Source organism: Marmota flaviventris, chromosome X (genome assembly GCF_047511675.1).
Source record: "Marmota flaviventris isolate mMarFla1 chromosome X, mMarFla1.hap1, whole genome shotgun sequence".
NCBI lineage: Eukaryota > Metazoa > Chordata > Mammalia > Rodentia > Sciuridae > Marmota > Marmota flaviventris.
Window position 1 is genome coordinate 42,860,020 of NC_092518.1, and position 17,233 is coordinate 42,877,252.

Sequence of the window (17,233 nt, forward strand, 5' to 3'; positions counted from 1 at the left end):
GTGAAGTTATATTGGAATGGTTAGGCTTGATCATTTACATATTGTTATTGGCTTTGCATGGAGTTGAGATTCTCGATGGAGACCATATGGCCTGCAAAGCCTAAGCTATTTACTTTTCAGCTCTTTTCAGAGAAAAGTTATCTGATCCCTGACCTGGCAGAAAAGAGGAAAAAGGTTATTTCTGATAAAGCAGAGCACTGTGAAACCAATGAGTGATGTGGAGAAGTGATGACTCAGGAACTAGTCAGGGAAACCTCACTGGGGTGAGGGTGGAAAAAGAGCAGGGTGTTAAGCTGGCTAGAAAGAGCAAGCTCGATGGTTATCCTGACAGGGTATTCCAAGTAGAGGGAGCAGAAAGTACAGTGGCAGTAAAGTAGGGATGAAAATGACAAATCCAAGCAAAAAATGAGGAGTTGTAAGTTTTGAGTTCTAATTTCACCAGAGCCTTATCAACAAGCCTTACCAAATGGATTTTTGCCAACCTGACAAGTGAAAATGGTATTTCTGTGAATGTTCATTTGTTTTTGAAAGAAGTTTTCAAATGTTGAGTGACATACATTTGTTTCTTTCCAGATAACTTTATTTTTTAAAAAATATTTATTTTTTTAGTTTTTAGGTGGACATAATATCTTTAGTTTTATGTGGTGCTGAGGATCGAACCTAGCGCTTCATGCATGCTAGGCAAGCGCTCAACCACTGAGCCACACTCCAACCCCAGATAACTTTAATTTTTAATTTTTTTTGTGGTGCTAGGGATGGAACCCAGGGCCTGTCACATATCAGATAAGCATTCTACCACTGAACTACATCCTCGGACTCCCAGATAATTTCTATGCATATACAAACCACTCTAGATATAATCTTTCTCCCCTTCTTCCTATTTTCTTTTTCTTTTTTTTTTTTAGGGGATTACTGGGGATTGAACTCAGGGGCACTCAACCACTGAGCCACAACTCCAGCACTCCTCTTCTTATTTTTAAATAAGCAGTTGACTAATCAATTAAAACCATATACTCCTAATTTCACTGTTTTTCATTTTTTTAGAGGGGATAGAACCAGGGATTAAACTCAGGGGCCCTTTTATTTTTTATTTTGAGACAGGGTCTCACTAAGTTGCTTAGGGCCTTGCTTAGTTGCTGAGGCTGGCTTTAAACTTATGGGTACTTCTGCCTCAGCCTCAGCCTCCAGAGCCACTGGGCATACAAGCATTTGACACCATGTCCAGCAAGTTTTTCATTCTTTACTGCCACTAAATATAAGCTCAGCAAACCTACTTTAATTTTTTTTGTTGTTATAGATGGATGGAATGCTTTTATTTTGTTTGTTTATTTTTATGTGGTGCTGAGGATTGAACATAGTGCCTCATTCATGCTAGGCAATTGTTATGCCGCTGAGCTACAGCCCCAACCCATCAAACCTACTATTTTGAGTGTACGGTGCTGCGGAGTGATCTCAAGGCCCTGTGCATGCTAGGTACCTGCTCTACCACTGAGGAACAGCCCTAGCTCCTCTAATAACTATTTTATGCAATTTCCATTTTATGCAATTGTCTGTTTAATTCAATTTGTGAACAAAATCCTTGTGGATTTTCTTTAGATTATGTCATATTGATTCTAAAATTTGCCAATGGAAATCTAGGTGACAGTAGAATAAATATGTAAGAATAGCCAAGAATTTTTTTTAAAGTTTTTTTTTATTGCTGTAGATGGACACCTACCTTGATTTTTTAAAAATTTTATGTGGTCCTGAGGATTGAACCCAATGCCTCACACATGCGAGGCAAGTGCTCTGCCACTGAGCTACAACCCCAGCCCATCATGAATTTTTTTTTTTAAATTAAAGAATAATAAGATGTATTTGCCCTAATGAGTATTGTAATATGCTGGGTGTGTCAATAATATCAGCTACTTGGGAGGTTGAAGCAAGAGGATTGCAAATTTAAGGCCATCTTGGGCAATTTATTGAGATACCGTCTCAAAATAAAAAAAGTAAAAAGAGCTGGGGATGTAACTCAATGGTAGAATACTCCAGGTTCAATCCCCAGTACCAAAACAAAAACAACCTCAAGCTGAAATATTATTTTAAAGTCATTAATGGGGCTACAGTAGTGAGGTAGGCAGAATAAACCTCACTGCCAAAGATTTTCACATCCTGATCACAGAACCTCTCAGTGTGTTAAATTACATGTAAGAGGAATTAAAGTTGCAGATGGAATTAAGGTGGCTAAACCTTAATATAGGAAGATCATCTTTTAAAAAATAATTTATTTTTTAGTTGTTGTTGGACACAATACCTTTATTTTATTTATTTATTTTTATGTGGCTCTGAGGATCGAACCCAGGGTCGAGCACTTTGCCACTGAGCCACAACCCCAGCCCAGGAAGATCATCTTTGATTGTGTCTTGGTGGGTCCAGTGTTATCTCAAGGGTATTTATAAGAGGCAGGGAGATGAGAGAGTCAGAGAAAGAGTGGATGACAGAAGCAAGGCCAGAGGGATGTTGTATTATTGTGTTTGAAGATGGAGGAAGAAAGCCATGAATCAAGGAATGTGGTCAGGGAAAAGCAAGGAAATGGTTTCTCTAGAAATGCAGCCCTGCAAACACCTTGCTTTTAGCCTAATGAAGTTCATGTTGGGAATCTCTCTCTCTCTCTTTTTTTTTTTGGCAGTGCTTGGGGTAGAACCTAGGGCCTCACACATGCTAGGCAAATGCTCTAACACTGAGCTATATCCACAGCCAAGTGTTGGATATCTGACCAACAGAACTGTAAGATGATATATTTGTGTAATTTTAAGTCATTTTGTATAGCAGCAGTAAAATACAAAGACATATAGAAACATATCTGTTCATGAAATAGAATAGAAAGTCTAGAAACAGTCTAATTTACATACAAAACTTCAACTTACATTTCCAAACAGTGGAAATAAGATGGATTGTATGACAAATGATTGTATGACAAAGTGCCTATCCATCTGTAACAAAAGATTAAAGCCTTACTTCTCACCACATAAAATAATAAAGAAAAATTAGAGGTTTAAATGCAAAAAATGAAAAGATATAAGAAACTACATGGAAGTTTAGGAAAATATTATAAATTTTATGTTGGTGTAGGCACTTCTTGGCATTACACAAAGCCTACCAGCAATAAATTGGATATATTTAAAGATGCAAAGATTGAAGCATCATCTGAGTCCATCTCCAACCTTTGCTGTCAGGGATCTGAGTTCAGGTCATGCCTGATATTTTCCCTATTGCAACCCCGTTACTGAATAAAATGTGTCTGATTGCTTTGGAAAAAAGTATCATTTGAGTCAAAAGACATCATAAACAACCATTTTAGAAGGCAAATTTGGGGGAAAGTGGTAAAACATGCATCAAGTGGAAAGAAACTGTCCCTAATATATAACAAACCTTTTTTTTTCATTCCAATAAAAGAAACTCATGCAACCCAATGTGTTCAGGGGAAAGAAAATGTGTTCAGATGCCATTAGTTCACAGTATGGAAGAAAAGGACTAAGAAATAGAAAATATGAAAGGAAAAAAAAGTAAAATGCAAAATAGATTCCAGAAGTTTCATCTTGCATCTAATAGGAATTCCAGACAGAATAGAAAGAGTGTAAAGAAGACTACTTCTCAGGCACCGTGGTGCACACCTATAATCCCAGTGGCTCTGGAGCTGAGGCAGGAGGATCACAAATTCAAAGTCGGCCTCAGCAATGGTAGGGTCCTAAGCAACTCAGTGAGACTCTGTCTCTAAATAAAATACAAAATAGGGCTGGGGATGTGGCTCAGTGGTTGAGTGCCCCTGAGTTCAATCCCGGGTACCCCCCCCCCCAAAAAAAAAAAGACTACTTGAAGAAATACTTTTCTAGAATTTTCTGAACTGAAGAAAGGCATGAATCTTCAACTTGAACAAAGCCACCAAGTGCTAAGCATCTCTCTCTCTCTCTCTCTCTCTCTCTCTCACACACACACACACAGAGAGAGAGAGAGAGAGAGAGAGAGAGAGAGAGAGAGAGAGAATAAAATCTTCAGCATAAAGATAAAATCCTAAGGGATTAAGATAAAATCCTGAAAAGTGCTACTCAGGAGGCTGAAGCAGTAGAATTGCTTAAATCCAGGAGTTCAAGGTCAACTCAGGCAACAGAGTGACACTGATCTCAAAAGAGGTGGGAAACGAAGTTCATGGCAGAATAGGTAAAAAGCACTGGCATTTTATAGCTTAATTTTGGGAGCCAGAATGCATGGTGTTAAATTCTTTTTTTTGGAGGGGAGGGTACCAAGGATTGAACTCAGGGGCACTCAACCACTGAGCCACATCCGTAGCCCTACTTTGTATTTTATTTAAAGTCAGGGTCTCACTGAGTTGCTTAGCACTTCACTGTTGTTGTGGCTGGCTTTGAACTTGTGGTCCTCCTGTCTCAGCCTCCTGAGCTGTTGGGATTACAAGCGTGTGCCACTGCGTCCAGCACATGGAGTCAAATTCTGACTTCTCAACCTGCTAGCTGTGACCATGTGTAAGTCACATGACCTTTCTATGTCTGAGCCTACTAAACTAGGGATAACTACACTATGAACTAATTAGATTGTTATGAGTAAATGAGTTAATACACGTAAAACACTTAGAATAGCACTTGTCACCTAGTAAGTTCTCTATATTTTAGCTATTATTGTCCTTAATTTTGGAACACTAACATGGGTACATTAATTCATAGTGGGTTTGTAAGCTCATAAAATGTGCAGCCCTGTCCAGGCGTGGTGGCCCATGCCTATAATCCCAGTGGCTCTGGAGGGTGAGGCAGGAGGATCGCAAGTTCAAAGCCAACATCAGCAAAAGTGAGGTGCTAAGCAACTCAGTGAGACCCTGTCTCTAAATAAAGATACAAAATAGGGCTGGGGATGTGGCTCAGTGGTTGAATGCCCCTGAGTTCAATCCCTGGAACCCCCACCATCAAAAAAAGTGCAATCCTCCAAGACTGGCCAGTTATTCCTTTCCCATCCACCGTCCACTCTCCAAGCTGGGCTATTACAACAAATATCTCATCCCTAGAATCCTTAACCATTCTTGTTTAGTGGCTAAAGGCAGAAGTTCTGGAAACTTCCTTAGGGAGTCATAAACTAGGGAGGAGACAGGATTGGCTGTGCTCAGCTCAGAAGCTCTCTACCCTAAGAAATACCAACCCCCAAACCCTTGAACTCACACAGGGTGTGTGGGCTTACACATCTTCCCAGGAACAAATAGTTATATACAAGAATTATTATAGATGTTGAATATGAAAAAGTTAATTGCTCAAATAAATAATTCAATGGACTTGAATTATATGCCAATCCCCAAAACCAAAGGGTGAATGTTTTCTCTGATATGTGGAAGCTAACTCACAATAAGCAGGTGGGGAGGAAGAATAGAAGTTCAGAGGATTAGACAAAGGGGAATGAATGGAAGGGAGGGGGAATGAGAATAGGAAAGACAGTAGAATGAGTCTTACACAACTTTCCTATGTTTATATACAAATGCACCATAGTAAATCCCACCATTGTGTATATCCATAAGACTGGAGCCCTAATTAGAAAACGATGTATTCCATGCATGTATAATTTTATTGAAATGGACTCTACTGTCATGTAGGACTAAAAACAACCAATAAAAAATTGGACTTTAAAAATGGATGCAGTTGAAAGCCAATTATGGGACTGAAGAAAGGTCTAAAGAACTTTTATGAGGCTGGGGTTGTGGCTCCGTGGTAAAGCTCTTGCTTAGCACATGTAGAGCACTGGGTTATATCCTCAGTACCACATAAATATAAATAAACAGAATAAAGGTATTGTGTGTGTGTTTGTGTGTATATGTGTGTTTATACACACACATACCACACACACATATATATAAAGGAAATTTTATAAAATTCATCAGGTCTGGGCACTGTGGTTCATGCCTGTAATCCCAGTTGAGGCAGGATGATTGCAACTTTGAGATCAGCCTCAGCAACTTAATGAAACACTGTCTCAAAATAAATAAATAAATAGATAGATAGATAATAAATAAATAAATAAATAAATAAAATGGATTGGGAATGTAGCTCAGTAGTAGAGTGCCCCTGGGTTCTCCAGTACTAGTGGGAAAAAACAAATTCAGGCATGGTGGTCCTCATGTATAATCCCAATAATTTAGGAGGCTATGGTAGGAGAATCACAAGTATGAGGCTAGTGTAGCAATTTTTTGAGAACTTGTCTCAAAATAAAAAGGGCTGGGGTGGGCTGGGGTTGTGGCTCATTGGTAGAGTGCTTACCTAGCATGCATGAGACACTGGTTGGATCCTCAGCACCACATAAAAATAAAATAAAGGTATTGTGTCTATCTATAACGCACACACACATATGTATGTATGTGTATGTGTCTACCTATAACACACACACACACACTACAGGTATAGCTGAGTGGTCAAGGGCCTCCTCTCAGTTCAAGTGCCAGTGTTGGGGGGAAAAATAATCAGAAATGGATAGAAATGGAATAAATGAAGGGAAAACTAATTAATAGGGAGAATAGAATTAGTAATGTCAAAATTCATTGAATAGTAGCCCCATAAGAAGAAAATACACTGACTAGAAAAGAGGGATACTAAATAATAAATCAGAATTTCTCAGATTTAGACAACCAACTTCAGATCTAAGTGGATCAAGATCATAGCATGCTGAACCAGAAAACACACACCCTAGATACAATGAAATTAAAATTATGACAAATGTGACAAATTAAGAAAAGTTATTTTAAAAACTTCCAGAGATAGCTGGGGATGTAGCCCAGTGGAAGAGTCTGTGATTAACATGTGAGAAGCCATGGGTCCATCCCATCCCTAGCACTAAAAACCAAAACTTCCAGAGAGAAATAGCAAGTTACTTAGAAAGGAAGAATAATTAGCTGGACATGATAGTATGTGCCTGTAATCCCAGTGACTGTGGAGGTGGCAGGAAGATTACAAGTTTAAGGCCAGCCTCAACAACTTAGTGAGACCTTGTTTCCAAATAACAAGGGTGGGGGACTTATCTCAGTGGTAGAGCACCCTGGATTCAATCCCCAGTACCACCCATCCCCCAAAGAGAAGGAAAAATAATTAACTAATTAACATCAGACCTCTCAAACACCACACTGGAGGCAAGGAGACCATGGTGTAATATATCCAATGTATTGAAAGAAAAGAACTTTTATATAGGGCAGAGTAAAGACAGTGTCAAGCATATAAAGCTTCAGAAGGCTTAAGATCTAGAGAAATGTTAAAGAAAATAATTATTTATGGGCTGGGGTTGTAGCTCAGTGGTAGAATGCCTCACATGTGGAAGGCACAGGGTTTGATCCTCAGCACCACATAAAAATAAAATAAAGGCATTGTGTCTATCTACAACTAAAAAAGATATTAAAATAAAACAATTATTTATGCTGCTTGTTAAAAATGGTAAAGGAGACTTTACTCAGAGGGGGTCTACTAAGATAGGTATAGGAAGCAGTGTAATGTGATCTTGCAGTGGGGGAGTGATATTGGGCTTGACTCTGACTCCAGCAAGAACAAGTGGGGATTTGTAGTGAAGGAGCAGGGTAAAGAGATGATCAGTGGATGGGAAATTGGTGGCAGGAAACATTGGGGTAAGGGGGATTTTGGATAAATTGAAAGACAAGATTTTTGTTAAAACTAGATTAAGCAAGCAAAGTCAATAGACTAAAGACAGAACCCAAGGCTGGAGTCTAGTCAGAAAGAAGATCTGAAGGAGCCTGACTCAAGTTTGGTTAAAGGAGAGAATCTCTGTTAAAAAGCACAAGGGATGGGAAAGATTGTGGAATGAGACAGATATTATTACTCTACATACGTGTATGATTACACTATCAGTGTGACTCTGCACCACATTCAGCCAAAGGAAGGAGAAGTTGTGCTCCATTTGTGTACGATGTGTCAAAATGCATTCTGTCCATGGGCTGTGTGTGTGTGAACTATTGCACATAGTAGCCAAATGAGGGGAGGGGACTGGCACTGTGAACTCCCTGTTAGGGAGTGATCCCATGATGCATGTATGCTTCCCCCTCTAGCTCTGCCTAAGAGCCCACACAGCACCTGAGATGGGTGTGACTTGCCAAGATGTCAATCAATCTGCTGACCTCGAGACATCCACCCTTGAAACCTTATCCCTTTTTGATGTCCCAGCTATATAATAAAGGAAGCATGGGCTCATGCTCTCTCTTTCCAGCATGGAAGCTGACCCTGAAGGTCTCAGAGCCATCCTGCCCTCCATTTGAAAATTTTATGTCGGTGTTGGGTGATTTTTTTTGCTGCTTTTTTAGCTTAATGTTGCAGCCAGCTTTTTAAAATCTAGTTGGTCTCATCTGTGCGGCCATGAAAGAGAGCATTGTACTGGCATGTGTAACTAATTAGAACAGATTAATTTGGGGAAAAAAAACTCAAACAAAATCCAGACACGGTGGTGTACACCTGTAATCCCAGCAGTTTGGGAGGCTAAGGCAAGATCACAAATTCAAAGCCAGCCTCAGCAACAGTGAGGCCCTAAGCAACTCAGTGAGACCCTGTCTCTAAATAAAATACAAAATAGGGCTGGGGATGTGGATCAGTGGTCAAGTACCTGAGTTCAATCCCTAGTACCAAAAATAAAATTAAAAATATAAAAATAAAAAATATAAAATAAAAAGCACAAGCAATAAAGAAAATGACAGTAAAATTAATGTATGATGGAGAATTTTTGCACATTGCTAACTAGACAGGAATCTGTTTTAACCATTCACCATTGGTATGTTTAAAGGCTTTTCTCCACCAAGGCAACTATTACAGCAGTCCTCTTTTATCCAAGGTTTCTCTTTCCACAGTTTCAATTACCTGCAATAAAACATAGTCTGAAAATATTAAATGGAAAATTCCAGAAATAAATAATTCATAAGTTTTCAGTCTCATGCCATTCTGAGTAGTATGGTGAAGTCTCATGTTGTCCAGCTGCATCCTATTAGGCTGTGAATCATCCCTTTGTCACGCATATCCATGCACTATACACTACCCACCCATTAGTCACTTGGTAGCTGTCTGCCTTCTGTATCATCGGGTTCCACATCTGTGGATTCAATCAACCACAGATTGAAAATGTTCTTTAAAAAATTGTGTTTGTACGGACTTTTTCCCTTTGGCATTCCCTAAACAGTATATGGCATTGCTACTATTTACATAGCATTTGCATTGTATTAGGTATTATAAGTAATCTAGATATGTTTTCAACTATACAGGAAGATGTATGTAGGTTCTATGCAAATACTACACCATTTAAATTTTTTAAAAACTTTTTTTGTTGCTGCATCTCAATTATATAGAATGGTGGGTTTGATTATCATGTATTCACACATATATAAAAAGAATTTTGGGGGGGGCTGGGGTTATGGCTCAGTGGTAGAGCACTCTCCTAGAACGTGTGAGACACTGGGATCGATCCTTAGCATCACATAAAGATAAATAAATAAAGGTCCATCTACAACTAAATTTTTTTTTTTATAAAAAGAATTTGATCAGTTTCACTCCCGCATCCTCCCATTCTCCTCTCCTCCCTCCCTCATCCCCTTCCTTTACCCTAATGGCCTCCATTCTACTTTCACAGTGTCCCTCACCTGTCTATTTTTCTCTCTCTAGCTTCTACATTTCAGAGAAAACATATACTTTTCTCTGGATCTGACAAATTTCACTCAAAATTATGATCCCTTGTTCTATGAATTTTATTGCAAATTACATCATTTCATTCTTCTTTATGGTTGAATAAAACTCCATTTTGTGTGTGTGTGTGTGTGTGTGTGTGTGTGTGTGTGTACGTTCTTTATCCATTCAACTGTCGACATTTAGGCTGATTCCATAACTTGGCTAATTGTGCTATGATAGACATAGCTATGCATGTATCTCTAAAGTAAGTTGAATTTAATTCTTTTGGATAAATACCAAGGGGTGGTGTAGCTGGGTCATATGGTAGTTCTACATACACTTAGCTTTTGAGGGATATTGATACTGCTTTCCATAGTGGCTGTACAAAATTTACATTCCTACCAACAGTTTTAATAGTTTCTCTTTTTCCCCAAACCTTGATGATATTCTAACTGGAGTGAGATGGAATTCAGAGTGTTTGCATTTCCCTGATGACTAAAGACTTTGAACATTTTTTCATTCAGTTGCTGGCTATTTGTACTTCTTTTGAGAAGCGTCTATTCAGTTCGCCTGCATTTATTGATTGGGTTATTTACTTTTTTAACGTTGAGGGTTTTTTTTAGTTATTTATATATTCTGAATATTAATTCTCTCTCAGAAGAGTAGCTGGCAAAATTTTTCTCCCATTCTGTTGGTTGTCTCTTTGCTTTGTTGTTTCCTTTGCTGTGGAGTAGCTTTTAAATTTGATGCTATTCCATTTATTGATTATCTCTAATTTCCTGAGCTCTAGGGATCCAATTCAGGAAGTCTTTGTCTACACTTATATGTTGAAGCATTTCCCCTATTTTTCTTCTGTTACAAACTTTCTGTTGTTTTTTTGTTTATATGTTTGTTTTGCAGCACTAGGGATCGAACCCAGGGCCTCATTCATGCTAGGAAAATGCTTTACCAGTGAGCTACTACCCCAGGCCAGTTTCCAGTCTTATACTTAGGTCTTTGATCCATTTTGGGTTCTCTTTTATACAGGGTGATAGATAGGGATTGAGTTTTATTCTTCTACATATGGATTCTACTTTTCCCAGCACCATTTGTGGTGTATTACATTTATTGATTTGCATATGTTGAACCAGGCTTGAATCTCTGGAATGAAACCAACCTGACCATGATGTATATCTTTTTTTTTCCCCCCAAGTACTGGGGATAGAACTCAGGGGCACTTGATCACTTACCTGTATCTTTAGCCCTTTTGTAATTTTTATTTTGAGGCCGGGTCTCCCTAAATTGCCAAGGCTGGCTTTGAACTTATGATCCTCCTGCCTCAACCTCCCACATCACTGGGATTTGCAAGCCTGTGCCAGTGTGCCTGGCTGTAGGATGCTAGGAATTGAACACAGCAGTGCTCTACAACTGAGCTACACTCCCAGCACTTTTTAGTTTTTATTTTTAAATTTTATTTATTTATTTATTTTGGTACTGGGAATTGAGCCCAAGAGTGCTTTACCACTGAGTTATATCCTCTGCCCTTTTTAGTTTTTATTTTTAATTAAACTAATTTATTATTATTATTATTGTCCTGGGAATTTAACCCAGTGGTGCTCTACCACTGAGCTACATTACCAGTCCTTTTGATGTTCTTATTATTTATTTATTTTGGGCACTGGGGATTGAACTCAAGGACACATGGGGCTGGGGATGTGGCTCAAGCGGTAGCGCGCTCGCCTGGCATGCATGCGGTCCCGGGTTCGATCCTCAGCACCACATACAAACAATGATGTTGTGTCTGCCGAGAACTAAAAAATAAATATTAAAAAATTCTCTCTCTCTCTCTCAAAAAAAAAAGGACACTTGACTACTGAGCCACATCCAAAGCCCTATTTTGTATTTTATTAGAGACCAGGATCTCACTGAGTTGCTTAGTGCCTTGCTCAAAATTGCTGAGGCTAGCTTTAAACTAGAGATTCTCCTGCCTCCACCTCCAGAGCTGCTGGGATTATAGGCGTATGCCACTTTGCCTGGCTGGAATGACTTTCTTAAGGGCCTTGAAGCCATTTCTTTGAAATATGAAAATCAATGAGGATAGTGCCTTCATGTGATTGTCACCAGAGGAGTTTCTTCTAGGTGCCTTACTTCAAGTTTGTCAGCATCTGCTTGTTACAGAGATAGTTATATTGTTTTCTTCAGACAAAGGAAATTAAGTAGCACAGAAGGCCATACCAGTTTCTAGGTGAATTCAGGACTTGTGTGGCAGTATGTAGTTTTTACCCTTGAGTGCTGCTGTGCAGATAGGCCAGTGAGCAGCATACCTGGACTTTCTGGTTCCTCTCATCAATTTTGTATTGCTTGAAATACTACACCCAAAGTGTGGGATCTGGCTTGCCAGACAGCTGCCGAAAGGGCAGATGATCCAGAGTTAATGCCTATTGGGTAAACTTTTTTTCTTTTTAAAAGGTAAATTTTAGCCAACATGAAAAAAAAATTGATCATGTATTAGACCCCAAGTAGCATATTTTAAAAATTTTATTGCTTACTGCTGCATTATAAAAACACACAATACACTATGTCATATTTGTACATGCACATAATTTTATCAATCATATTTCCTCCTCTTTTCCATCTCCCACACATCTGCTTGCTCTATTCCACTGATCTCCTTACAAGTACAATTTTTTTTTTTTGGTAGTCATGGTGCTACCAGGGATTTAACTCTGGGGTGTTATACCCCAGCCATTTTTATTTTATTTTGAGTCAGAATCTCCCTAAATTACCAAGGCTTGCCTAAAACTTGCAATTCTCTTGCATCTGTCTCCCAAATTACTGGGATTATGTGCCACCACACCCAGCCTATACAATCTTTTTTCTTTTTTGGTACTGGGGATTAAACCTAGGGTAGCTTTGCCAATGAGCTACATATCCAGCCCTTTTTATTTTTGATTTTGAGACGGGGTCTTGCTAAATTGCTTAGGGCCTTGCTAAATTACTGTGGCTGGCCTCAAATTTGCAATCTTCAGACTCCCAAATCACTGGGATTACAGCTGTGTGTCAACTGTGCATCAGTGTCCTGAACAGTCTTGATATCTCTCTCCCAAATGTAGAAAAATGACAAGTGACATTCTATGGACATGATGCAATCAAACTATAGCAATTTTACTAAGAACTTTAAAAAAGGGCTAGGGATGTAGCTCTGTGGTAGAAGTGGATTCAATCCCTAGTACAAATTTGCCCAAAGAACCAGGCAATCTTGTCTCTGTCCCCACCAATTCTCTCAAAAGACAAAATATTTCACCAAATATTGAAAACAAGAGAGGATGCCATCTGAGGATCATGATTTGTGAAGAATTCTTTAAAAATAGAAAGCAGCTCAAATGATATTATAAGGGTGAAGGGAATTACAAGTCAAAACAAGCAGGAGAAGGGCTGGGAATGTAATTTGGTGGTAGAGCACTTGCTTAGCATACAGAGGCCCTGGGTTCCATCACAGCACTGCAAAATGCAAAACAAAAACAAAACTAACACACACACACACACACTCACAAACAATACAAAACAAAAACAAAAAAACACGCAAGAGAAGACAACTAAGAAGGGAAGAATATATCTAGTGAAACTCTAAGTATAGGGTAAGTGGATAGAAAGAGTAAGATCTGGGCTGTGGGGTGTGTCAGTGGTAGATAACCTGTCTAGCATGCCCAGAGTCCTGGGTTCAATTACCCAGTAGTCAGGGGTGGGGTGGGGGAAAGCACAAACTATACTCTAGGACTATTTTTTTTTATTGGTACCGAGGATTGAACTAGGGGAACTTAACCCCTGAGACACATCCCCAACCCTTTTTATTTATTTGTTTTTATTTAGAGACAGGGTCTTGCTGAGTTGCATCGGGCCTTGCTAAGTTGCTGAGAGTGGCTTTGAACTTGCGATCCTCCTGCCTCAGCCTCCCAAGCTGTTGGGATTACAGGTGTGCACCACCGTGCCCGGCTACAAGCTATACTCTAAAGGGTGCTAGTTGAGCTGTTAGCATCGTTACCCTTACACTAGGCAGACAACACTCAAATGTTAGACTGTGAACTCCCTACCTGCTGTCTGATTAGGATGCCTAAGGGTGAGGAATTCTAAGAAGTGTATCAGAGCTGGGTGAAACTTCAGTTCCTTGCAAACAAAATGGAGAGAAACCCACATTTGTAGAGAAGGGCCAATCTTCAACCTGTCTACTCCATAGCAAATTACCCAAAGTTGACGAGGGTACATAATAAGTGCATTGTGAGATGTTGATAGTCTTGAGAACTGTGCCCTCCTTCTACTTGCCTACCCCTACAGAGATGTCTCCTTTGTCAGAGGCCTAAAGTTTCTCCAATAAAATACCATTCCCTTAGATAGAGTTGGGAAAATGTATTATTTACTGAATGTATTTTTGGTGAGCAAAGCTCAGATCTTTTCTCTCTCTGTCTCTGTCTCTCCCTTTCTTTTTCTGGAAATTGAACCCAGGGGTACTCTACCACTGAATTACATCCTCAGCCATTTTTAGTTTGAGACAGGGTCTTGCTATGTTGTGGAGGCTAGCCTCCAACTTGCTATCCTCCTGACTCAGCTTCCCCAGTTGCTGGGATTACAGGTGTGAGCCTGGCTCAGAACTCTTTTCTTGTAATAAAATCTACTTTCTTTTATCACTTGTCCCTGCATTTTTTTTCTAGTTCTCTACTTGGAACAAAGATGTTTTAGAATCAACTAAAAACTATGGAAAAACAAAACTAAGACTGCAAGGTAAAAGAGAAAAAGTAATTTGGATCCTTATCACAAGGACACATCCTGTAATTCTAGTCATTCCAGAGGCTGAGACTGAAGGATCACAAGTTCAAAGCCAGCCTCAGCAACTTAGTGAGGCCCTAGACAACTTATGGAGACCCTGTCTCAAATAAAAAAAAAATAAAAAGGTCTGAGGATGTAGCTCAGTAGTTCAGTAAAATGCCCCTGGGTTCAATTCCCAGTACTAAAGAAAAAAGACATATTCATGCACACTGGGCCTCAGGCTTGGTGGGAGGGGAAGGCTGTTTGTGGGGGTCAAGCAAATCCAAAGTCTCACATATTCTGAATTTGGGTCAGAAAATTCACAAAATTTGAATTTGTCACATGGCAGGAGGCAGAGGGAGTAGAGGGGGAGGAATAGAAGAAGGGGAAGAAAGAGAAGGAGGAATGTGGCAAGGTATCTTTATGTACCCCAAAGATCCTAATGAAAATATTTTGTCATGACTTGGAATCTTACCACTGTGCCACATCCCCAGCCCTTTTTATTTTTTTTTTATTTTAAGAAAGGGTCTCACCAAGTTGCTTGTGGCCTCACTACGTTGTTGAGGCTGGCCTCCAACTTGTGATCTTCCTGCCTTAGTCTCCCAAGCTGCTGGAATTACAGGCATATGATACCACACCTGGTTTGACTTAGAATCTTTGACCCACACTTACCTACTTCTGTCTAATGTGCAGAGTGATCCAACCATGAATTCCATCTTCCAAAGGGAGAAAGAAAAATCAAATCCTTCAGTATCTCCTAATTGCATGGAGAATAAAGTACTCAATCTCTAGTAGCAGAACATTACATTTTTTTTGTAATAATAAACTATATTGGGGCAAGATAGTCTGTTTCCTCTGAGGCACAGGTAGAGCCATGTCCATGTCTACCCAAGTGGCACCCACCTTTCCCTGTAGTGCCAGGAAGGGATGTTCTGGGGAACCTATGCTCTTGGACTCATGGTCACAACTTCCTTCCTCCCTCTGGTGGCTTTTTTTTTTTGTATTGGGGACTGAATGCTGAGCTACATCCCCAGCCCCTTTTTTATGTTTTATTTTGATAAGTGTCTCACCAAATTCCTTAGCCCAGTAACTCAGTAGAATGCCCCTGGGTTCAATTCCCAGTACTAAAGAAAATGCTGAGGTACATCCCCAGCCCCCTTTTTTATGTTTTATTTTGATAAGTGTCTCACCAAATTCCTTAGGGCCTCGCTAAATTGCTGGCCTTGAACCCAAAATCCTCCTCCTCAACCTCCTGAGTTGCTGGGATTACAGGCAAATGCCTCCACGCCCAGCTTCTGGTGGCCTTGATAACCCACACTTGGCCCTGTCTCCCTTGTTTCTCTGCCCAACTCCTCTTTTTTTTTTTTTGAGAGAGAGAGAGAGAGAGAGAGAGAGAGAGAGAGAGAGAGAGAGAATTTTAATATTTATTTTTTAGTTTTCGGCGGACACAACATCTTTGTATGTGGTGCTAAGGATCGAACCCAGGCCGCATGCATGCCAGGCGAGCGCGCTACTGCTTGAGCCACATCCCCAGCCCCCCAACTCCTCTTCTACTCATCCTGCATATCTCTGTACTCCCCAGCCTCACTACCATTGCCTAGGAAAAACTAAACAAATCCTCTAGCTTTACTTTCTCTGAATTGACTTAAAAATCACTAATTTTGGAGGTTACACAGCTGGGTGATACATCAGTAGACCCATGATGGGCAGTCTCGTGCCTTTATCCAGTGGACTTTTCCATCTATTGCTCCCCTGCATTGAGACCAAGTTGAAACTTCTATTCCTGCCCACCACATGGTGGAGAGTGGACATTCCTTCCTGGTTCCTTCACATTCTCCAATTGATGGTTTCATCTGTCTCCTTCCACACACTCTCCAAGAGACTATTTCAGCCCCTGAAGCTGAAGATCAATGAGACTGCAAAGGCCAAGGCGCCCAACCATCTATTGCAGAATACCACCCTAGGACTGGGGTGAACAGTGTCTATCAATATAAAAACTGATAAAATTCTCCACTAGAATACCACCTCCATGTGGACAGGGATGTTGATTGGACTGGTTCCCTGAGGTCTCTTCAGCAACTAGGACAGTGTACCCATTCATTAGGTGTTTGTTGAATTAATGCTTCCTTTGATGCAACAATTCTGCTTCTAATAATCTATCCTAGAAAAATACACAGGCACAAAGCTGTGTATACAAGAATGAGAGGAGCCACTGATAAGGAAACACTTGCAAATGTTTATTAATTATTTGTGACAGATGCAGGATAAATGAAGGATGGGAGTTTGCAGCATGAAGCATGTGTTGAACAGAAACAGATTGAGGGGGACTTGTCCAGACAGACAACTTAGTAGTGGGGCAAAGCAGAGAAGAGATGCCCATAGTGATACCCCTGTATGTCTGTGTGTAAATGCAGAGAATATCTAACAATATTTGTTTTTGAAAATAGGCACATGGATACACACAGACAGATATATACATTAGGTATATGTCTTTCCCAACAAATTCTAATATCTAACAGATTGCTGGGCATATAGCAAGAAAAATTCTAACAGAATACATAACATATAGTAAAAAAAGGTCACCACGTTTTGCTTCTCATCATGGGAAGGTCACATCCCTGAAGCTGAGGGGAAAAGACAGAAGAAAAAGAAGTGACAGTGAGTTACCACTGCTAACTCTTCCTCCTGACCTGCAGAACGCACACACTTCTGTGTTGCCCAAGGTCAGGACCTCTACTCCTCCAAGTGAGCCCTCTGCTTAGGCCACAGGGACTTCCTCACCT